Raw genomic sequence first — 25,388 nt, 5'->3', positions numbered from 1 at the left:
CATCTTTAAGATTTAAATTTGCAATTTTTTTTTTAAATTTATTCATTCATGCATATAGAACTGGGGTCCAGGGCAGAGGTACAGAGGTGGTGAGATGATCACCAGTGACAGAGTGGGGAGCAGAATAGTCAGATCAACGAAGTGCACCGCTTGAGGGAGCAGCAGGAGGGTCAGGAGAGGTCTGTCAGGCCATGTGGATCAGGTCTGGAGCTGGGATGGAACTCCCACTGAAGCAGCTGTGGCTAGCGTGCAGTGCTGCATCCTTACCCTGTGTGCCACCAGGGAAGGCCCTAATTTTACAATTCTAGCACCTTTAATGGGAATTATTTTTCTGGTTATTATTTTTTACTAAAATTTGAGCATAAACTTGAAATTTTGTTTTCTTTGAGTCACAGTAAATACATTTTGTAAAATTCCCTTTTATTTTGCATATTTTGGAGTTATCTGTGGGAACCCTTTTTGATTTAGAATTTCTTGTTAATATGAAACAGTGAAATATTTACTAGACAAGGGCTGTCTAGTTTTGTGCAGTTTCTTTCTTTATGTGAAAACTGTCTTTCTCTTGACCTGGCAGCTTGATCAGATTCACACTCGGTTGAACCTGAGGTGGGTTTGTGCAAAAGCAGATTGTTTTAGTTAAAATAATCAGTATATCCTGTTCTACCTGGATGTCTGGGAGAACTGTCAAGAGAATCCTCAATATTCATTCAGAGTCTGTGAAACTGTCAGGTTTTTTTTTTTTTTAAGGTCAATTTGACTTTGCCATTGTTTTAATAGCTTCTTCATTTATCAGGAAATCAACTCTATTATTCTGGCTCCACATTTGTGCTAGTTTTAATTTTAAAAGTGTAGCAACACTTTTTTTTCTTAAAATTTTTAAGAATGCATTTATATTCAAATAATGTAATTCAGGTTTAAAAAAATATTATTTATTTCATCGAGGTGTATTTGGATCCCTCCGTCAGGTATAGCCGCTGTTGTGCATCCACCACCATGTCACCTGTGGTTCACCATGGTAATCCACTGTGCTTCCTTCCCTCTGTGTTCTTACCTTTGCCCATCTTCTCCTCGCTCTGGATGCCTCAGTTCTGTAGTCAGCATCCAAGGATTAGTGTTTTTTTGTTTTTTTTTTTTGAATTTTAAAATATTTATTTATTTAGAGTTGGGGTACAGGCCAGAGTGCAGGGGTGGTGAAAGACACAGAGTGGGGAGCAGAATAGGCAGACAGACAAGGGGCGAGCAGGAGAGGTCTGCTGTACCATGTGGTCTCCCCAGGGGCTGGGATCTAACTCACACTGAACTGGCTGTGGTTAGCTTGCAGTGCTGCGTTTTAACCCTTATGCCACCAGGGAGGGCCCCAAGGGTTAGTCTTTAAGCTTGTCTTTTCTGACAGTTTAGTTACTTTATGGTCCACATATTAATGAAAAGTATCTTTTTGAAAGTATTATTTTCCTTTTTTGGGGCTTTACATGATAATGCTGGTTTAATTTCGTTGATTCCAATTGTAAATATTCCCATTTTTTGTTAGTGTTTAAGCCAAAGTACTCCATATATTATATCACTTACCCTAGAGAGAAACAGTGAATAGCTAAGAATTAAAAGATAGTAGTCATTTGAATAGTGATTACCATCAGTAAAGCTAACCTACCTGGAGAGAATCTTTGGTTTCAACTAAGGATAAATATCAAAATGACTCATGGTGGGTCACTGTCACTGTTTTAATGGAGCACAGTTTTTAAAAGAGAAGTTTTAGAGGTAGAACATTTTGGATCAAATCTTGCAATGCCCCTGACTGGCTGTGAAATACTGAATTATTTCCTCTCTTAAAAACCTCAGTTTCCTCATCTACAATGTATTATATAATAATGCCTATTTCATAGAGAGGTTAAAGAAATTTAGCACAGTATCTGATTTCAAAGGGGAGTTCATTCAAGGCCAGATCTTATGATGACTACATCCAATTTATTTTGCTTCATCATCTAAATGTATTTCATAGTCACAAAATCTTTTGCTCTAAAAGCAATTTGTCATCTGTTAAATCAGATAGCTGATGGCTAATGCCAACTGAATATGTTGAAATATTAAGAGTTACCAATGAAAACGACTTCTGCTTCAACAATCTAAAGTTGCTGTGATCTGATCGTTTTTGTTCTTCCCAAATATAAGTTTGTTGATGTCCCAAACCTCAAATTAATGGTATGAAAAGATGAGGTCTTTGGTGACAGAGTCATTAGGTTGTTAAGATGTTTTTTTTTTTTCTTTTTTCTTTTTAAAGGGGGTCTTGTAGAGTTCCCATTTGCCCTGTGAGGATAAAAAAATTCTGATCCCTCACTCAATCATCTTGCGACCCTGGTCTCAGTCTTTTGGCCTCCAGAATTGAGAAATACATTTACGTTGTGTATAAGCTACCCATGACTATGATATTATGTTGTAACAACCCAAGTGGACTAAGATAGATGGAATCACAATTAATATATTTGCAAATTTTGTTTCATTTTTTTTCTATGAATACATTATGTACTTGTTTGAAAAATGGGTCTTATAATGTATATTCAACTGTACATTTCCAGTGTTACATTGTGGGAACAAAGATGGCCTTCAAAGCCATAATTTTAAGTGATTAAATAATTCTATTATAATGGTTTGTAAGATTGTGACATTTAAATATTCCCCTATGGTTTAGTATTTCGGTTGTTTGCCATTTTTATTCATTATGAATAACATCTTCATGAACATCCCACATACATATTTAAAAGTATAATAAATACATTCAAATATATGAATATTTTAAAACAAGTTGATATATCCTAAGTGTTTTCTTGAAAATTTGTAGCAATTTGTCTGTGTATCAGTATTGCCTCATAGATTTGTGAACTCCCAACCAAGACTTACTACTTCTTCATTTTGGCTTGGCACTCATCTCTAATAATGGACAAATTCTTGCTAAATTTTTCCCATTGCTTTCCACAAGTTCTGTCAGTGGACACTTAGGTTATTTCCATATATTGGCTGTTGTAAATAATGATGTAGTGAACATGTGAACATACGTTATTTTGAATTAGTGGTTATAGTGTCTTCGAATTTTTGGGGGCTTTATATATATGTGTAAAGTTGAATATACATTATATTTATATATATATAGTGGAATCCTTAGATTATATGGTATTTCTATTTTTAATTCTCTGAGGTATCTCCATACTATTTTCCACAGTGGCTGCTCCAATTTACATTCCCATAGATTGTTTTTTTCCATGTCTTTTCCAGCACTTGTTTTTTCTTCTTTTTTTGATGACAGCCATTTTAATAGGTATAAAGCATTATCACATTGTGGTTATAACTTGTATTTCCTAATATTTTGTCATGTTGAGCATCTTTTCATGTGCTTGTTGACTCTGTATGTCTTCACAGAAGATATGTCTGTTCAGATCCTCTTCCTGGTTTTTAATTGGAGTTTTTTTATTGTTGAGATTGTTTCATTGTGTATTTTAGATGTCAACACTTAATTGGATGTATGATTTACAAATACTTTCTCCCATCTCATTCTATAGAAGTTCATTCTACATTCTATAGAAGTTTTGTAGCTTGACGTATTGTCATTTGTTTCCTTTTACATATGTTTTTCTTACTGTTGAAGTCAAATCTACAAAAACATTGCTATGACCAATAGATGTCCTGAAACTTGCTGCCTATGTTTTCTTCTATGCATTTTAGGGTTTCCAGACTTACATTTAAGCTTTTAATCCTTCTGATTAACTGCATATCTTTGATCACATTAAAATTTCAAAAGTTATGATTCATTTCTAAAGGAATTTTAAGTGGCAGCACAAAAAGAAGGATTAAAAAGAATGATATTATTGGATAAAAGAACTATATGGATTTAAAAATAGCTAATTATTATAAAAACTAAAAAATCAGGCTGAGGTTATTTGTATTTTCAAAGTTGAAAGGTTATGCCCCTTGGTTCTCATGTGGGATATATCTTCTTTGCATCCTTATTAACTATTGTCTTTTCTTTTTTTTTTTTAAAGATTTATTTATTTGTGCATATAGAACTGGGGTACAGGCCAGAGGCTCAGGGGCGGTGAGAGGCTTCACCAGAGACAGAGTGGGGAGCAGAACAGGTAGACTGAGGAAGTACACTGCTGAGGGGAGCAGTGGGCGGGCCAGGAGAGGTCTGCCACACCATGTGGTCACCTCCCGGGCAGGCGGGAATCGAACTCATGCAGAAGCGGCTTTAGATTCTCAGTTCTGTGCTTTAACCCGCTGCGCCACCAGGGAGGGCCAACTATTGTCTTTTCAATAAAAGTATGTTTACCTGATATCAGGCTTAATGTGCATGTCCTGGTGAAATTTAAGTGAGGCACACATTGCACATGTGGGTTGAGTGTAGGTTTCCTTCATTCAATATTATGAATCATTTGGGTGCTGGAGTCTGTTCAAAGCACATCAGTGAACAAAAGAGATGGAAATCCTTGACTTCTTGGAACTTATATATCTGAGGGAGGACAATCATTAACATAAGAAAACCATTTTATATAAAAACCTTTGGATTAGTTACTAAAACAGAGTGAGATAAAACTGAGAAGGGGTCAGAGCTTGGGATGGGAGTAATATTTTTTAATTAATTAATATTAATTAATTAATATTTTTAATTGGGTCATCAGGAAAGACCTCCCTGACAAGATGACTTTGAGTCAGACTTGAAGGATGTGAAGAAATGGTCACACTGATGCCCGAGGAGATATTTTTCAGTGTCTGACCCTTGGGGTTCAGACATATCCAAGGGTCAGACATATCTGGTCCACTGGAACCAAGATTGTTTCGACAATAGTCTTTGGGATAAAGGTGCAATAAACCTGTAAGAGAATTTCTATATATGGTGCACTGGGTTCTTAAGTCACTGCAGATAGGGAGGGAAAGATCCCAATAGTAGTTCACATTTAAATCAGGTTCTGGGTAACCTGCCAGGGCAATATTACATGAGCTCTGAGTGTGTTACAATAGGGGAAGGTGCTCCTTCTCCCCTTTTCAGACATCAGAAAACTATGACATTTAGGGTGCAGGGAGAGAAGCAGCTTCTGGGCCTTGAGCTTCCTTTGGGGGACTTGCTCTTCCACACTCAGCACTTGAACTGTGTCTTGGAACTTGTATCTTATGGTTTAAAGACCACGGTCTGTGAAGACTTAGTCTTCTGTGTCCAGAATTGGAGATGCTAAATGCTCAGGGTGGCAAGAATCACAAGTTAGATGCAAAACATAGTATGAGAGGCAGGAATGGGGTACTCAGAAAAATATCCCTTGGGAACTCCTAGAAATACATGTGTGTATGTATCTGTACTTGTTTTACAGGAGGTAGAGTTCCATCAGAATAATTTGTGTATGAATTTCTCTTTAACCAAATTTGTCCTTATAGGACACATGTAGATTGGATAACTTCTTAGCATTTTTTTCAGTTTTGAATCAGGTTCAACATAGTTTCTCATGGATTCCTTCCTTGTTTTGTGCAGTGACAACCAAAGACCTATTTTCCAAACAGGTAGATCAACAGTAAGTCAGTACTCATCTGGGTAGCAGAGATAAGTAACCAACACCACAAATCTGTCATTTAGTAAACTCGCTAGAAAAATTGAATGTGAATGACCAGAACTCTTATTACTACTATTTTTACCTTGTCATTTCAAGACAAGCGCATCAAGACAGACTTAGAGATAAAGGATCTTAGCATACAGCATGAGTGCAGCATATTTGGTGCTCTAATCAGCCCATTCTTCCAGAGGGGGATTAAGAGGGCCAGGTAGTATATACATGTGTGTGCATTTAAGTTGAGTGATAGGATGGAAAACATGTACTTCGGGAGTCTAAAGCTTCAACCTGGGTAACCAACTAGCTCGCCCATTGCTTGACAGAGAAACGCTGGCTCTGTCTTCTGGGATTGTTTACTAGGTGCATAAAGTTGCACAGATTGTCTGAGACAAAAGAAGTCAGTGCATCTCCTTGCATATACAACTGGACAAATTAAACTCACCTCTGATGTGGACAATAAACCTAACATTTCTGTTGCTTGAGAATTCATCTTCCCTGGAAGAAATGGCTTTGACGAATAAATTCCCAAGTTGCCCTTACCTTAGGGTACCTGGGGCAGCATGGCCTTTTCTTTTGTGCTACTGAGGGATGGTCTCTGTGTGCTTGGATCTTTAGTGTCCTTCAGCCACAATGATCATAGGTTAAGGGCATATAAACAATGGTCCCTCGCTCATTCTTTTCTTTCACTGTGTCTAATGTTCTACAGGACCAGTAGCATTTGATTCCAAATAAGTAAATGTTGCTCTCTTGTTACCTAGTGTCTGGGGGTAGAGTCTGATATGGAGAAGAGATTGCCAGGAGATTGCCAGGAAGACTGGCACAATGGCCGACTTGCCAACCCTCACTCCATTAAGTCCCATTTTCATATTGAATGGGCAACAAAAGTGTATCACCTGTCTCTACAGTGGAAAGTAAAATCAATATGTGCTGTTTCTTTATATAATGGATGTCTTTCCTTATCCCTCCTGCTGTTGCTACCTCCAGCATCATGCATTAGTATGATAAAAAACATTGCAAAGTATGAGAATGACCTGCGTCTTTAGTAGGTGATTTCTCACATCAGTCAGTAGATTCAGATTTTAACTAGCATTTGTTATTACAACTGAAAAAAGGTACATAATCAGGATAGAATAAAGAAACAAAGATTTCTTCTACTGCTGCCAAAGATAATTGGGAATTGTAGTCAAGTGTGTATAGTAGAATAGAAAAAGTGCCAGACCTAGACTTCTGTTCCATGCCATGTAAATGACTTGTGTGATCTTGATTGTGCCACTTGATGTCTCTGACTTTCAGATGATGGGATTTCAAATGGGGAGGAATGTCTTTGTTCAGTTCTCCCCCTAGGTTCACAATAATTTTTAAAATTAACAATGCAACATATGTAGATGAAGGTGTTTTGTATTTAAGTATCTTTTAAGAATGCTATCATTTAAATGATGGTATTTTAATTGTGGCAATATTTAAAGTAAAGCAGAACTTTTCAAAATATTCACATTGTGGACATTCACATTCTTTCCTCATGTTTCATTTTTTTTTTAAAAAAGATTTATTTATTTATGCATACAGAACTGGGATACAGGCCAGAGAGGTGGAGGGTGAGAGGATTCACCAGTGACACAGTGGAGAGCAGAACAGGCAGATCGATGAAGTACACTGCTGAGGGGAGCAGACGGTGGGTCAGGAGAGGTCTGTCGTGCCTTGTGGATCACCTCTAGGGTGGGTGGGAACAGAACTCATGCCAAAGTGGCCTTTAGCTTCAGAGTGCTGTGCTTTAACCTACTGCGCCACCAGGGAGGGCCCTTTTTTTTTTTTTTAAAGATTTATTTATTTATGCATACAGAACTGGAGTACAGGCCAGAGGCTCAGGGGCGGTGAGAGGCTTCACCAGAGACAGAGTGGGGAGCAGAACAGGCAGGATGAAGTACACTGCTGAGGGGAGCAGTGGGCAGGTCAGGAGAGGTCTGCCATACCATGTGGTCACCTCCGGAGCAGGCGGGAACCGAACTCATTTGGAAGTGGCTTTAGCTTCTCAGTGCTGTGCTTTAACCCGCTGAGCCACCAGGGAGGGCCCCTTGTGTTTCATTTTTTAACATAATCTGATTAAAAAAGACAAAAACTGGTGGCACAGCAGGTTAAAGCACAGCACTAGAAAGTTAAAGCCACTTCAGCATGAGTTCAATCCCCACCCCAGAGGTGACCCATGTGGCACAGCAGAGCTCTCCTGACCCTCCTGCTGCTCCCCTCAGCACTTTATTTTGCCAGTCTGCATATTCTGCTCCCCACTCTGTCTGGTGAATCCTCTCACTGCCCCTGCACCTCTGACCTGTACCCCAGTTCTGTATGCATAAATAAATCTTTAAAAAAAAAAAGACAAAAACTATGTCAGACTAGATATTCTAGAATGATTTGGGGCAATCAGTAACAACTAATGTTACTCTCACTTTACACTAACACATTTTTCTTAGTTGCACAATCCCTAAATATAACCAAGTGGTGATCAAGTAGCATAATTCAAATTTCCTCTATGCTTTCTTCTTCTTAAGCTTTTGTAATACTATCACCTTCAACTATGCCTACAGTTATAGATTAATGCTTTCTTTTTCTGACAATTGGAAAAATTTCATATGAATCAGCAACTATACTTGAGGTGTGTAATAGAAAAAAGATTTTGCAATGAGAGTAATTCATAAAAACTGTGATCAACAGAGCAACCAACAGGATCTGCTTTTGTTCTAAATTTGAAAGTAAAACATGGATCCACAGTATAATAATGGATCCATGGATTATAGCCACTGAGAAGTGGCTTTAACTTTTTAGAATTGACAATACAAAGTACTGACTAAAAATACATTTTTTAAAATGTATTTTTAAAAGATTTTATTTATGCATACAGAACTGGAGTACAGGCCAGAAGTTCAGGGCTGGTGAGAGGATTTACCAGAGCAAGAATGGGGAATAGAACAGGCAGGCCAACAAAGTACATTTCTGAGAGGGGCAGCAGGCGAGACAGGAAAGGTCTGCTGCGCCATGTGGGTCACCTCTGAGGCTGGGGATTGAACTCCCCTTGAAGTGGCCATGGCCAGCTTCACAGTGCTGTGCTACAACCTGCTGTGCCACCATGGAGGGCCAAAAAAATGTATTTTACTAATTAATTCACCACAAACTTATGTACATTCTCATCTTGAAACTAGAAATGACTGACAAATATTTCTAAGATCAAAACTGAAATCAGGTAGATGCCATGGTTGTGTAGCTAAGAACATCAAATTTGTCTGAATTGAATATATGTTGGGATTGCCGAGATTTGGTTCATTGAACAACCGGGTGAAATACACAGCATGGTTCAGATATGAGTGTGCACTTGGAATTTCTTTTGTTAACAAAACAGCTGCTGCTCTGTTTGAATGTGTATGTGTATGTATGTTGGTCTGTGTCTCTTTCTAGGAGAGCTGTTCAATGGTTAGTTTAAAACTCAGGTTTTTTTTTTTTTTTTTGATGCTAAGAATCAGGAGTGTGAGAAAAGTGGTATCAGGTAGATGGGAAGGAACTATGGCAAATGACGTGGAGAATAAAAGGATGCTAAGTGAATGCATTATGTTGAGTCCCGTTTCCTGGATAAACTTAGGTCAGCCTAAAATGTTCCAGAATATGTGTTTGCTAATACCCAACTAGGGCAGAACTGAGTCACTCTTTTGGACATTATTTAATGCCTAGACTAAGTATTTTTGAGGTCACCAATTTTCCTGAGCAATGGAAACTCATGATGGTATGTGTGAATGGTTTAAATAGGTGGTTCTCAAATTTTAGAATTCATCAGAATCATCTGGAGAGCCTTTAAAACACAGATTGTTTGGCTCTATCCCCAGAGTTTCTATTGGGGGCAGAGTCTGAGAATTTGCATTTTGACCAAATTCTCAGGTGATGTAGATACTGCTGGTGGGGGTACTATACTTTGTGATTCATTGAAACCACCTATCTTCATGCATGTGTTTTATAATGATCCAATCACACTACATATTCAAATCATTATGAGTGAACTTGGCCCATCTCTAAAAATTAATTGGCATGGAGCCAAGTAAAGTTTTGAACATGATCAGGGTAAGTGTTACTGAAATTGTCCACACTCAGAGGTACTACTCTTTTTAATTTTAGAATCTAGCTGCCTTATTTTGAAATGCACTGAACTTCATTGCTTATGGAAGAGACTATGAAGCAAAGGTATTTTGATGCCAGAGGTGATAACAACTCACTCCTCGATGCTCATTTTCAGTTTTAAGTATGCCGTGTAGAATTGGGAGAATCTAGAAAAGGAGGACAGAGTGGAAAACCTAGCCACCTGCATATTTCGTCTCATTCTGAAGTGAATGCCATAGCTCTCATTCATTGTTTTACTCAGTCAATCATACATCAAGTAGTGGTTGAATGCCTACTACGTGCCAGAAATTCTCTCTAGATGGCGATCAGAACTGTAACCAAAACAGACAAAAGTTTCTGTTATCTCTTAGTGTGAATGTGGAAGGAAAAGAAGGTAAGAGGTAGGGAGAAGTGAGGGAGAGAAAGAAAGATAGAGAAAGAGAGAGTGAGAAAGAAAGAAGAGAGGAGGGGAGAGAGAGAAACAAGAGACGAAGAAGAGGAAATGGGAAGGAAATGAAGGGGAGATGAGAGATAGTGGAGGGAGGAGGGGGAAAGGGAGAGAGAAAACATGAGCAAATTGACCCAGAAAATATCACATAGCAATAAGTAAAATGAAGATAAATAAAATTGATTTGATATTAAGTGACAGGTGTCAGTGTGGCTGTTTTGGATTGGGTTGTTGGAGAAGGTCATTTTGAGATGACTTGAAAGGCAAGAGAGAATCATGTGAAAGATTATGGATGAAAAGTCCTTCTGCAAAAGCCTTGAGGTAGGAATGAACTTGGCAAGTTAAGTGTAGCTAGAGTATGGGCAAGAATGAGTGATACCATTAGGTTGAAGAACAGGGAAGGTCACACGAGAAACATTGATTTAACCATATAAGTGCTAGAAAAAGCCTTTGATTACTTGTGATCCAATCTGATAGTATAAGGCTGTCTTGGAAAGAACATCTTACATGACAGAGAATAATATACACACAGGGGACTAGCTGGGAATTGATGACAGGTGAAAGGTGATGGTGATATTGATTAGGTATTGTGAGTTGAAAAGAAATTCTTAAAATTTGCGTAGCCTTTGCTGGATTGTTTATTATCTCCATCTCCAGGGAGAAGTGTGCTGCTTGCTCAGATGGAGAGTCCTGTGTCAGGAGTCATTTGGGGTAAGGAGAGGGAATCAAAATAATCTTTTTTTAAAAAAGATTTATTTACTTATGTACACACACTGGGGTACAGGCCAGAGGTGGTGAGAGGATTCACCAGACACAGAGTGGGGAGCAGAACAGGCTGACTGACACGTACATGCTGAGGGAGCAGCGAGTATGTCAGGAGAGGTCTGCTGCACCATGTGGGTCACCTGTGGGGTGTGGGTCACTCATGCTGAAGTGGCTTTAGCTTCTTAGTGCTGTGCTTTAACCGGCTGTGTCACGAGAGAGTTCCCAAAATAATCTTTTTACATATGCAAATTTTGAAACATTTATTTGCCATCCAAGTGGAGACCATAAATCACAGTTGGTTATATGATTCTGGAGAATGGTCAAGGGTAGAGAAAAAAGATTTGGGATTCATTACGGCTCCATTAATAAATGAATGGATGTATTTACTAGTGAGAATGTGTAGATAGTGAAGCCTAGGAGTGAGTTTGACACTGCAAAGTTTAGCGCCCAACAAAGGGGAGAATAAAATAGACTGAACCAAGGAAATTCATGGAGTGTTATGGAAACTAAGAGAAAGTTTTTTCAGGTTAAGGAGAATAGTCATTTCCCCTGAATGGTGTTGAGATGTTGAGTAAGAATAGAAAAGAGACCATTGGATTTGATAATATGGAGGTCAGTGATGACTTTGACCAAAGCAATATGAAAATCGTGAAAGTGAATGCCTTTCGGAGTATAAAAGGAGAGAATATGAAATAAGTAAAGTTAATGCTTACTGGTGACTTAAGTTTCTGGGAAATACTACAGCTCTCTATTTCATTTATGCTTAGAAACCAGTGATTTTTTTTTTTAAGATTTATTTATTTATGCACATAGAACTGGGGTACAGGCCAGTGGTGCAGGGGCAGTGAGAGGATTCACCAGAGACAGAGTGGGGAGCAGAACAGGCAGATCGATGAAGTACACTGCTGAGGGGAGCAGCAGGCGGGTCAGGAGAGGTCTGCCACACCATGTGGGTCACCTCCGGGGCAGGCAGGGATTGAACTCATGCAGAAGTGGCTTTAGCTTCTTAGTGCTGTGCTTTAACCCACTGTACCACCAGGGAGGGCCCAGAAACCGGTGATCTTAACACCATTTTCAATCAGAGCCAAACTCCTAACTCTGACCTTTCAGGTACTTAAAGAGTACAAAGTAGAAAAGATATTAGCCATTGCCTTCAAGAGACTCCTAATCTAGAAATAGAGAGATGTACACAAATAATACAATGATCTGACAATTGTATATTAAAATTATTGTGGGTAATGGGCTGGAAAGAGAATTAATATTGTTGCTTACATTATATCAGGCACATTGTATATGTTATTTCATTTAATCCTCTCTACATTACTTCGAGGTTATACCAATTTTACTGATGGGGAAATGGAAATTCAAAGAGGTTCAGGACTTCTTTTTGTGTCCAAACCAATAAATAAATGGTGAAGCTGAAACTTGAGCCCAGCTCTGCTGATTACAGAGTTATATTACTTGCAGTGTACACTGCTTCTCAGAATGGAAGAGGGAACAAGTAAAAATTATGTTTAGCAAACTGGGAGTGATCCTTCACAAATTGCAATCCAAAGAGTCCTTATTGTATCAATACTATAGTGTTGCTTCTTACACAGTCCACAGAGATAAATTGTAACTGGTAAAAACTAAACCAAAATTTCTTTCTACCACTCACGTGTCTGCTGGGGAATGCTCACACTATGTGAAGCATTTATAAATTAAGATCAACTGAAGAAATATCAGACTTATGTCTCCCTTTTCACTCAGGGAAACACCATCATTGTGTTGCTTACAAAACTACTATTATTATTGACTGTGTACATATGGTTTTATTAACATAAATTAAATTCATGTAGCATATAAATCTAATAATAGTGAATATTAACTGAAAACTTACCATTAATGTATGTTGTGCATAAAATGTATGAACATTACATTCATGGTCATATTCAAATTTTTAATCCACATGCTAACTCTGTGAGGTAGGTATTTTTTTTTTTTTTTAAGATTTATTTATACATACAGAGCTGGGATACAAGCCAGAGGTGCAGGGGTGGTGAGAGGATTCACCAGAGAAAGAGTGGGGAGCAGAACAGGCCGACTGACTGCAGTACACTGCTGAGGTGAGCCGTGAGGCGGGTCAAGGACAGGTCTGTCAACTCATGCTGAAGTGGCTTTAGCGTCTTAATGCTGTGCTTTAACCTGCTGAGCCACTAGGGAGGGCCCGAGGTAGGTATTTTTAATCCCTTTGTTATTGATGGGAAGACCGACTTTCCTAAGGTCACACAACTAGTAAGTTGGGGAATTGCTTTCCCAGCGCCAGTAACTTCAAAGTGAGCATGACTGCCACTCCTGCCTTGTCTTTTTTCTGTACCAGCAGAACAGACCCTTACTGGAGGTAACACTAGCTCCCAGAGTTCCCTCACTATATGACCTGCGCATGCCCAGTCCTCCCTAGCAATAGCTTCCTCCTTTATCACCACCTTACCCTTTCTGGCCTTTCCTTGCTAAGGCTCCGGAAGAGTCACTTTCCTTCTTGAATCCCTTCTGGAGCTCATTAGTATCTGTGGATCTATAGGAGAGACTGAAGTAGGAAACAGGCTTCTCCTGAAGTCAGAAACTATTTAGGGCATGTGACCTGATTTAATGTAAACACAATAAATACATTCCTGTCAAAATAAAAATTAGTTCCTTGTCTTTCAAACTCATCAGAGCAACTGCTTAAAAAGTTTAGATGTTTGCAAAGAGCCATCTAAAGGGTTCAATAAAAATACCCCTTAGCTCAATTATAATATGATTTGATATTTTATTAACATAACTCCCCTTTGTAAGATTCATTACAAGTTTGTTTTTCCAATTCTTTTCTGTGGCTCTCTGGGCAGTGCCTTATTTCTGTAGCTTAGCTAATGGGCATTTGCCCTGTGCCTGTTTGAATAATGCAAACCTGCATTTTATGGTTTTACCTAAGGGAATTTTCCCCAACCCTCTGTGACTCTGGCCCGACTTTGGATGTTAATTTTCTGTCTCTGGAAAATGTCCTGAGCATTGTGTGCAACCATTGTCTTCCAAATCTCTTTCTTGGTGGGAAAGAACAGCCTGTGATGTGACTTAATTCACTTCTTTTAAGATCGAAGACACAGAGAATCAATGATGTGGTCAGAACTTGGTGGACTGTTTGGGGTGACTGCATCGTCCTTTGTTTATGCTCTTGTATTTGAAGTTGGAAGAAGGCAGTGATGACAACTGTATATGGGTGGCCATCGAGTGAGGTTTGACTGGGAAATTAATTCCAAGAATTGTGTTAGACCAGTTATGCCAGGTAATGGTAGCAATGCACACCACTAGAAGCTCAATGACTAACCAAAATAATATTATTTTCAGTCATGCAAGGCTTCTGTTGACCCAGGGATCTACTCAGGAGTTCTCCATATAGGGGACCCCAGTCCCGGCTGCTTCCATCTCATGGCATTTTTCTCAATTTGGGGCTTCAGAATTTCTGTAAACAGAGAGCATTGATAGTTAAACATTGAAGTTCTCTTAAGAAATTCCTCCCTGAAGCAACCTCCATGTCCAATCTGTTGGTCAGAAGTAGAAGTAGTCATTGTTCAATTTGACTGCAGAAGAGGCAGAAAATATAATGCTGTTTGTGTCTGGGAAGGGTCAGAGAACCAAGGCAGGCACTGGCATTGTCTATTATTGACACTTTTAGAAAATGTTAGTCCAAGCCTCATGTTCTTTGACATTCATATTCTTGGGCTACATGAATATGAACAGGGCCAAGGTATGGCCTTGGGTGGAAGAGTGTGTAGGCAGAAGACTGTGAAATTTGTCTTGTTCAAAGACACCCACCAGTGCCACCGGTGTCTGTTTCCGCCAGCCTGCATGATAAACTTCCAAGATTTTTCTTGTATGTCATCTTGGCACAGGGATCATTAAAGAAAAACAGACCAATCTTCTCATAGTCATGAGTAAATAAATGTACTTTTACGAGACATTTTATAAGGTAGTCAAAGACTTCCAATAGAGGGCCTAGAGCTGGCTCTCACTAAGTGCAAAATAGGCAAATATTTTTAATTCTGTTTCCTTCTAAGGTTTGTTGTAGGGATTAAAATTGAAGATGGAGTCCAGACAGCAATGATGAGTCAGAAAGAGACTTCAGAAAAGTCAGGCACATACACAATGGAAAAACAGCTGCTAGCCTTCTGTGAGGGGTAGGAATGGGATCTTTCATTTAACACATCTTATTAGTTTGTCATCTTAGGGGCGAGTTTGATACCAATTCCTCATTATGGCAACATTGATCACACTCTACTGCCTTACAAACATCATACGTATGTTTATATAGTATCACCTCTAAAATTTCAAGGTAATAGAAAGTAATCTAATTATGTGGATAATTAAAAACAAGCAAAGTGCAAGTTTAAAACTTGTACTTTTATGACTGTAAAGCAGGCTATCAAAATGACAGGGTGTCTGGATGTGATCGTTGCACGCACTCAGATTAAATGAGTGCATTAGTTGATTGTTTCTGGTATGAAGATAAGCAGAGAAAAGTATAATAATGCTGGCATTTAAGTGGACCTAATTAGGCTTCAAGTTTAACACTCCATTAAGATGAATGGGAAAGGGTCACCCTCTGTTCCAGCACTGGCATTGTCTCAGCGTGTCTGGATTTTGCCTCTGAAGACAACAGTCTGTCAGCATATGGTCTCACAGTCACCCCTGTAAAGCAGGGAAATTTAATTCTTTTAAAATTAAATCTCAGGTTCTAGAGGCCATACTAAAACCCACTGGGAGAGCTGAGAGCTTCAAGTTCTGCAGTTTATTACTCATAAACAACAACAATGATAACACTTTCCCTTGTCCACAGGAGCAGTCACATGCAGAACCTGGAGATTCTTGAGTATGATTTGGTGAAACTACCAAGCTCCACTTACCCCTGAATGACCCAGCTGTGGAGAGGGTGCGTGACTGATTTGTCACTGGTGAAACTTGAAACAACATGGAGCGAGTGCCCGCTTTTGTTGCAGTCATCTTCATCCATCAGGGAAAGGGGTAAAGAATAATGATCTCATCTACTAAACCCAGTGCACGCACATTTGAAAGAAAATGCAAGAATCAAAGGGCAGCACAGCAGAATAGATAGACATGTTTACAGGGCAATGACTGGGTAAATCCTGCCATCCTGCCCTGTGGAAATTTGGCTCAGTGGTGTGAGGCTGGGAGAAAAGTTTAGTCATGACAATGGCTGAGGTGCATGGATGTGGCCTGAGAGTTATGAGACTTTGGATCCACATTCACAATCGTCACTCTGAGAACCACAAAGTGACCTGATGGCTTTCAGGGAAGGGATTCAGAAACTGGAAGTTACATAAGCAGAAGCCACATATGGCTTGAATTGAGTGGTTGGGTAATGGTAGTCATGATTTTCTGATGCTTTGGAAGGTGGGATGGCTGCATCTCCAAGTGGAATCTCACGACTGGAAATTTGTAATTCTGGTTATGACCATTAGATTTGTTGCATGTCATCAGGAAAATAATTTTGTTAAGCTTCAGTTGCTTATTTTGAAAAATTAGTAAGATAAATTATGTTCTGCTTATCAGAAATCTAGGTGTGGTGGCTATGCTATTCAGTAAGATTGTAGAAAGGGAGTTTGGGTACACAACTAGTACCAAAATGGACCCAATGCTATGCCCACTTCTTTTCTCAATGTGGGATTTTATATATATATATATACACACACACACACACACATAATATTGTTTAAATGTGTCCAGTTATAAAAATAGTGGCACTATTTTAATTAAAATATCTCTAGCATCATTGATCTTGGGATTTGGGGATTGGATGGAAGGAAATGTATCCTCTGAGTCAAGTTTTTTTTCCCAAATGCTGGGATTCATTATGTTTGATCTCTGATTCACAATAAGCCATAACTTGAACATTTCTAATAATGAGTTGAATATGGAATCTCCTTTGTCGGTGTTGATCATCTTGGGTTGTTAGTCCTTCTCATTTTGTCTTGTAATACTCTATATCAATTGCTACTAATCTTGACCCTGTGAATACAATGTCAGGTCCTCTGGCTATTTGATAATCCCTTAGTTCTCTCTTGTTCACTCATGATAGTGCATAGAGAAGTTTTCAGAAACTTAGAGTCAAACTTAGTCCTGTGTTATAGATTTAATATTTGATTATTTCTGCTAATTGAGATCAAATCAGTATCTAGAATCTATTCTTTTCTATAATATCTTTTATCTTTTATTTATTATTTATAATAAATAATTCTGCATTTATTGATGGAATATTGATTTACATCACAGTGTATGTACCAACGGTATGAAATACTATTGGATGGTATTTTACCATACCCCTGACTAAAGCACCAGTAATCCTCCGTTAGACCCACCCCTCACTCCTTTGCTTCCATACTTTATCTTTTAGATTATTTTTATTTAGGCAAAATAAAATTCAGTTGGCTTTATCTAAATTAATGAAAAACTTATTTGAGCTTATTTGCCCAGAATCAGTCATTTAAAACCACTTCTAATAATATCCTGATAAAACAAAACAAAACGTAGAAATGGCAAATAGGAATAAAATGAAGAAAAATAAGATAGAGCTGAGTAAAGTTACTATAGATGATAGAGTTGTGAGGTTATTATTTGTGGTGGGTTGTAATTAGATTCTGAACTTGCTAGTAGCTAATTCAAAGAGAAAAATAAGAGCAGCATCTAAAATGTTAAAATGGCAAAAGAAATCCAAGGACCTCTCATGCTGACTCTTCAGACACTTTTCTTCTGTGTATTTATAGGAAGGGTACACAAGTTAGAATATCTTCAGCAACATTCTTAGAGCAAATTCCACAACTGATTCATAGGACTTTTCCATAAAAATGATACAATTCCCAAGTACATGTATCTGGTGCTTAGTAAGCTCTTGTTGTGAGTTCAGTTGTGCTCCTTCCCAAAGATGTTGAGGTCCTAATTTCCCACAGCCGTAGTGGTTACTTTATTTGGAAATAAGGTCTTTGCAGATCTATTGGATAGGGTGGGCTCTAATCTTGTATGACTGGAGTCTCTATAAAAAGAGGAGTCACAGACAAGGAAGATTACCCTATGAAGACAGGGGTAAGGATTGGAGTTGTGCCATCTATCACTCACCTTAAAAAGCCTAGGCCACAGGAGTAGGAAGAGGCAAGAAAGTCCCCTCCCCAGAGCTTTCAGAGGGTATGTGGTCCTGCCAACACATTGGTTTTGGCTTTCTAGACTCCAGAACTGAGGGAATAAATTTCTGTTGTTTTAAGCCACTCAGTTTGTGATACTTTGTTATGGCAATCCTAGGAACTGATACCAAGCTCAGTAAATATTTGTACACTGTATGGATGAATTTTATTGGTCAGCTGACAGGAAAAAATTTAGAAATTTAGATACCTTGCTACAATTAAAAAACACTTTGATATATGTTCACCAGGTAAGTTATTATCCATTCTGGTCCTATTAAAGTATTTCTGCATAAAAGTTTTATTTATTGTGGGATTTATCACTGCTAACCATGGGCAAGGAGGCTTAGTGTACATACTCCACCACTTCCATTTTATTTCCTGTGACACAAGACTGTTAAGAGTTTTGCGAGGGCCCTCCCTGGTGGCACAGCGGGTTAAAGCACAGCACTGCAAGCTAGTTACAGCGTCATCAGTACCAGTTCGATCCTCTGCTGAGGAGGTGACCCATATGGCACAGCAGATCTCTCCAGTCTCAGAAGATCCCTCCTATCTTGCCCCTGGCCCCCCTCAGCAGGGTACTTCCTTGAACTGCCTGTTCTGCTCCCTACTTGGTCTCCATTGAATGCTCACCACCCTTGCACCTCTGGCCTGTACCCCAGTTCTGTATGCATAAATAAATCAATCTTAAAAAAAAATCAACAGATTTTTGTGAAATATCCAACCTATTGTAGGTACTCCAAAATGTTTATAGGAATAAGATGAATGGTAAGTTTTATTATTACATGATTAATAATGAAGGTAGGGGAAGTTTCAGTTCCCAAACCTCACCATTATAAAGGGGACACATTATATTTCTATTTTTTTTTTTTAAGATTTATTTATTTGTACATACAGAACCAGGGTATAGGCTAGAGGCTCAGGGGCGGTGAGAGGCTTCACAGAGACAGAGTGGGGAGCAGAACAGGCAGATCGACGAAGCACACTGCTGAGGGGAGCAGCGGGTGGGTCAGGAGAGGTCTGCCACACCATGTGGTCACCTCCGGGGCAGGCAGGAATCGAACTCATGCGGAAGTGCTTTAGCTTCTCAGTGCAGTGCTTTAACCCACTGCGCCACCAGGGAGGGCCCTATATTTCTATTTTTTAATGAACTATGCCACAGAAATCTTGCTATCTCCCCATTGTGAATTTTACCATATATGGGTGTTCCTGCATTTTTCACCGGTTTTGTCCTCAAAAAACATACGTATGACTTCAATCCTTCTTTATCTCCAGCTATCTGCAAGACATCGAATGAATCAATGACTTCTTAAACATCAAGAAAAAAAAAAAAGGAAAACAACATTCTGACTTTGGTTGGAACACGGTCTACCAAAGTCGTTGCAAGACTAGCTTCAGTCTCCTGAATACTGGCGGCCGGCCGTTCCTGCTCCAATGCTAGGCAATCAATTGTTATAAGATAAAGACAGCAAATAAGGTGTCATCTGTCCACCACCAATTATGAAAGCTTACCAAACACATGTGAATATTACGTGTGATGAGCTAGTTTGAGAAAAAGAAAATCACAGTCAGTTAAATAACCTACTATTTAATTTGAAATGAAAAAGCTTTTGAGAATCAATGGATCTATGAATAACGATATCTTCAAATTAGAGAGAGAGAGAGAGAGAGAGAGAGAGAGAAAGAAAGTCAAGTTTGCAACAAAATTCTTTCAATTTTCTGGACCAGAAAAGAAGAAAATATATCCCCAAACAAACACACTGGAAAAAAGAAACCAAACTATAAACAAAAAATGTAGTGGGCAATCTCTAGCAGACCCATGGAAATATGGAGCGCTCGAATGCTCACGTGTGTGCAAAAAGTTCATCTTTCCTCTATTCATCTTCCCTAGGTTCATCCCACTGGCACTTCCACCCCCGTCAGAAATATAATGGAGCACAATCTCCAATCTGCCCTGTGCTTGCAACATTCACAGGTTCTCTCTCCCCCAAATTTGAGCCGAGGCACTTTCCTTTCTAAAGAGCAGCATCTGGCCTCTCGGTGCGCTCATTTGCATGCCAATACTGGATTGCTCTCCCAGCGCACAGCTATTTAATAGTGGTGCTGGTGTCCGAGCTCTGGGAACAAACCAAATGGTTTGGGTGTGCTTTTGTGTGCAGTGTGGGTCGTTGCTACAGTGTGCTTATTAAGAATAGTACACATTCATTATAACAAGATTGCTCTTTTGCTCAGGGGCCATCAGCGCATTCTGTAAATGAATTAACAGTAGCATGCATTTGTGTATTATGGGCCCAGAAGATGCATTTGTTTATTAAATAAATCTGCAGCACAGAAAGTATAGTTGAAAAAAAAATCTAGAAAATAAATCAGAGTGCGCATGTACAGTAGCTATTTGTTTGTTTGTTTGTTTGTTTGGAAACCTCATCATCTTGGCGAGTTATCCCCCTTTGTTTCTTTTAAATAACCAGAGATCACAAGCTTCACTATAGAGTAAAAGCCAACAAAAGTAGATTTTTTTTTAAATGGGAACCAAATTTAAGTTACTAAAGCATAAAACATTTCCAGAAATGAAAATAATCCCATACCTTTAAGGCAATTTAATATTATGATTCTTCTGCTTTTCTTAAACTTGTTTGTCTCAAAGTGGTTATTATTTTTTCACTTTTTTAAAATTTTGGGTTAACGTATAACTTGTATCACATGTAAAATTTTTTCCACTGAATTTTGTTTCCTTTTGAAATACAAACTTTGCTTTGGGGGCATTCAGTTAATATTCATCTATTTATTTTTAACCTTTTGGTTTAGGTAAGGCTAGTATATTAATAAACACGAATCAGTCTGCTGGATTTTATTCTGGCTAACTAATGATTTTTTAAAGTTCCAATGGCAGTTCATAATTGCACTGAGAACTCAGAATATTTTTTAGATGTGGCCATTCTATATCTCTTTCCAGCTATATTTTGTGTCTTGCTGTCTTTAATAGGTCCTCAGATATGTTGTGCACTTAAAACCTAATAACAAGAAAATTTTAAAATGTGAAATGCTAAAAGATTCTAAACCCATACAGGGATAGTAGGAGATATATAAAATGAACCTAGGCAAGGAAAAGAAGAAACAATCATATTTTCAAATTTAAAAAATTCTAACGTTATTAAAAGTATGTTTTTGAAAAAGGTAACTGATTTCTTGAAAGAAGTACTCAGTGAAATTTGCCAAATTATTTTTAAAGGTGAAGTCTGGTAGGATGAGTAGATTAGGACTTTATAGATTTTCAGTTTAGCAAAGATCTATGAAAATTAAAAAAAAAAAACCAGCCAATGAGTACATCTGCAATATAAAAAATGTGATTTGTAAGGAACATGGCAGGACTTACAAAAGTCATTCCATATGTAGCAAAAATACATAGCTGATTGAAGCAGGATAACAGTTTTCTCCCACATGGAATCTTAAATACTTAGCGTTTTGGACTTAAAGAAGTAATATTCAGCTCCACTATTTATTGGGGGGAAAAAAACCCAAAACACCTACTTCTGTAACAAATTATTTGGTAATTATATAAAGGAGAAGAAAATATTTGAAACCTGGTTGTTTTTCTTTCATCTTCTTCTTCTTATTATTATTTTTGTAAAAAGCCATATTTTCCAGAGCATTTTATTTATTCCACTGCAGCTTTAGAGAGGCCAGCCAATCAGAAAGTCTGTTAGGGCCCAGGCCCAGGCTCAGTGCTGAGCTCCAAATGCGATTCCAGTCCTGACAGGGGGATTATAGGAAACAGATGACTTACGCTTCTAATTTGTGGCCTTAAATTGCAAACAGAATTTCAGGAGTCGAGCAGAGTAATAAATGGCAATAGAAAAAGCCACACACAGCCAAATCAGTATGTGGTGGTTGTAGGTTAAACTAAATGGGAAGAGACAGGTTATGATGGTTCAGTGTATTACAGAGAAGAAAGTCTTAAATTACCAGTGCTGAGAGGTACCGCTCCACAGCGGACAGCATAGCATTGCACAGCCTACAGATATCCCAAGCAGAACAATAAAAAAAGCAGCTTTCACATAGAACCTGTTGCCGGAGGACTCATTCCCCCCCCCCCCTTTTAGAAATGGAAGTGGTGTTTTATGTTTGTTTTGACCTCTGCTGTATACTTGGCCCTTTAACATCTGTTTTCTACCGTTGCCGTTTTTCACACCAAATTAAATGTCGAGGAGTCAGATAAAATAAGTTCAAAATATGTCCAAATTATTTTTGTTGACTTCCCGCAAATGTCTCTGTAACTCTTTTCACACAGAATGATACCATTTAAATGCCAACGTAGAAAATTATTTTCCTTTCAACATTTTAAGAGCTAGAGAAAAGAATTTTGAGGTGTACTTAAACTCGGGAAATATTGCCTTGGCCTTTTTGGTAACTTGTATGACTGCTTCAGACTTGCTTTAAGGCTATTCCATCATATAAAGTTACATGCATTTGTTGGCTAAAAATTCCAGAAAAAATTGTTTAAAAACAGCATATAAAAAAGCCATTACTCAGAGCTGCTTCACACTATAAATACCAGTACAAAACAAAAGGATCCAGTGCTTATCATGGGGAAACCAATATTGTTTTCTCTCATAACCTCTATGTGTGTGCTTGTGTGTAAGGTTGAATTGACAAAGACACAAATTTCAATGGTGGTAAGAAGTCTAGCTGTCATAAGCCTGTGGCTTGAAAATAAAAATGGTATCACCTTTTCAATTTCTAATCCAATAAATATTACAATAAAAGTAAGCTGGCTTTCTTTAAAAAGAACATCACCTTCTTTTAAGAACCAATATCTGTGTAAATTGGAGATTGACAACTAACACAGAACAAAGACTGATTCAAAAATAATTACCTCATCTTATGTTATTATTGTCGACATATCAAAATAACAGTTTGCTACAGAAGCAAAGAGGACTGGGCCCCATCCATAGTGGAGGGACCCCAGCAGCACTGACAATTTTTCTGCCATTTTCCATATGAACAGGAAATTTATCATTGTAAATTCTGCATCTTTTAACTACTGTATTAGCTTGAAACTTGAACCTTTTGTTTATGGGCTGAAGTTATTATCTGATGGATAACTCTGGAAAGAGAAATTATTTTTGTTGTACCATGAAGCAAGTCTGGTGATAATCATTGAGGATGACCAGCTAAATAGATTTTGAGTAATCACTTGCAAAAATTATGCTTATTAGAGCCAGTTTATAGTCTATGTCATGGTGATAGCAATGTAGGTTATAGCTATTTGTCCATAGATGGTGTTTTGTTTTTAAATCACCTGGCAAGAAGAGAAAACAAACCTTAGTTGAAAGCTTTGTCTCTAACAGAACACTCTTTTCATGCTTGTCTTTTTTTTTTTTTTTTTAAAGAAATGCTCAATTATTATTTGTATCTCAGTGAGAAGACTGGGTGTCTATAGGGCTTGAACCTTTTCAAACAGGAGATAGCTTTTGTTTTTGTACCCCATCAACACCAATCGCCTAATTAAATCTGATAACTCTGGCTGAAGCAAAATGATTTGTAATAGTTCTTAGGAGTTTACTTAATTAGTTTCAATGTCTTTTGTGCGGTAAATGTGGTGATATTTTACAAAACGGAGCTGAAAAAGAGGAGGTAAAATGCAGTTTTGCGAGGGGCGGGGAGTGAGGGGAGGTGAGAGTCCAGCCAGACCCACGTGACCAGACCATGAAAGCAAGGTGTAATCGAAAGGAAGCGCTTGCCAACCTGAGTCATTCATTAGTTGAAATCATCAAGCAGATCTGACCTGGAAAAAGGCGTCTTGTCAAAAGTAGGCCTGGACATCTGTCGGGGCCTCAGACCGACACCTTGATCAGCTTGTGACTCTGACACCGTTTTCTTTAACAAACACCAACAGCCTTTTTTCTCCTTCATTTTAACATCTCTCAGGGGTTGGCTTCCCTTTCTTCTCCTGTTCTGTAAAGAGTAAAGGGAGCTTGTTAACTTGCTTAGATATTTTGACTGTGGATGCTCTTTGGCCACTTGCCTGTGGTAACAGTGTCAAAGCATAACTTGGTATAATTGCTATATTTGCAGTCAGAGGAGTGTTCTATCTTTATGTTCAAGCTGCTGAATAAGAAGGAAGTGTCATTTTGGAAAATCCTGTAAATTACCCTCAAGTCCAGGCAAAATACAATTTGTGAAGATACCTGATATGTTTTGTATTCATCATAAGGCATAGATGAATGAAATAATGGCATTATAACGATGTCAATTAAAAGAGGTTAAATTCCTATGTTTTATTATGCTGAAATAGGACAACAATAAAGTAAAATAAAATAAAAAAATGAAAGCAGGAGGACTGGGGGTTTCATAATTTAAAAGGTAGTTGGAAAGCATTCAATTTTTAAATTCTCCACTGCATCACACCTTATATAAAGTTTGGATTAGAAATGACAGTCTTTGATGGTCTTCCATTTCATAAAGATGTGCATAATTTACAGACATTAGCGATACCCATTCTGCCAGTGGAAATTAAGATTGTAATGGAACTTTTTCTTCTTGATAGGTAATAACAGATGGCACTCTACAACCATACTTATTATAAAAGGCAAGGCATTTTCATACTGATAGTCTATACTTGGTATGTTTTGAAAGAGTTATTGTAGTAGGGATATCTGCAAAACAGGATTTCTGAGCATCTCCCCCCACTCCCTTAAAACATAGCAATGTAAAATTTGAAGCAAACTGTGATGAATGCCAGAAAATTGTGTACCTCTCTCTGGCTTTATCCATGCAGGATGCACATGTGCACATCAACAAGGATGATCCTTACAGAACAGTGCCAGCTGAACATTACGTAACAGTGGTAGGCTCCGGGATTACCAATGCTGGCTTTCCTTAGTCTGAGAAAAATGATCTTTCCAGTTAAGTAGACCCTCCCTGTGTCTCAGACTGTACCAAACTGCATGCTGCTGGCAGATAATGGCTTGTAATTAGCATGACAGGCAGGTAATGACTTGAAATCACCTGCCAATTGTCTCTGAGTGTTTGCTATGTTTCAAAACTCTAGATGATTAGTAAAGTCACAGGGGCTGGAAGGATGCAAACAGTGAAATGAGGAGGGCTACAGTCTGGGAATCTCTTTCTGAAGAGAATTTCCCCCATTTGTTGCTTATTTTACCCCCAGATCTTCCCTGAGCAGTTCCAAAGCAGCATGGAGAATTGGCAGGTTGCTTTACCTGCTTGCTGCTCTGACTGGGAGAGATGGTGCCT

Source organism: Condylura cristata, unplaced genomic scaffold (genome assembly GCF_000260355.1).
Source record: "Condylura cristata isolate star-nosed mole 26May11 unplaced genomic scaffold, ConCri1.0 scaffold00002, whole genome shotgun sequence".
Taxonomy (NCBI): domain Eukaryota; kingdom Metazoa; phylum Chordata; class Mammalia; order Eulipotyphla; family Talpidae; genus Condylura; species Condylura cristata.
This window is presented reverse-complemented; position numbering follows the sequence as displayed.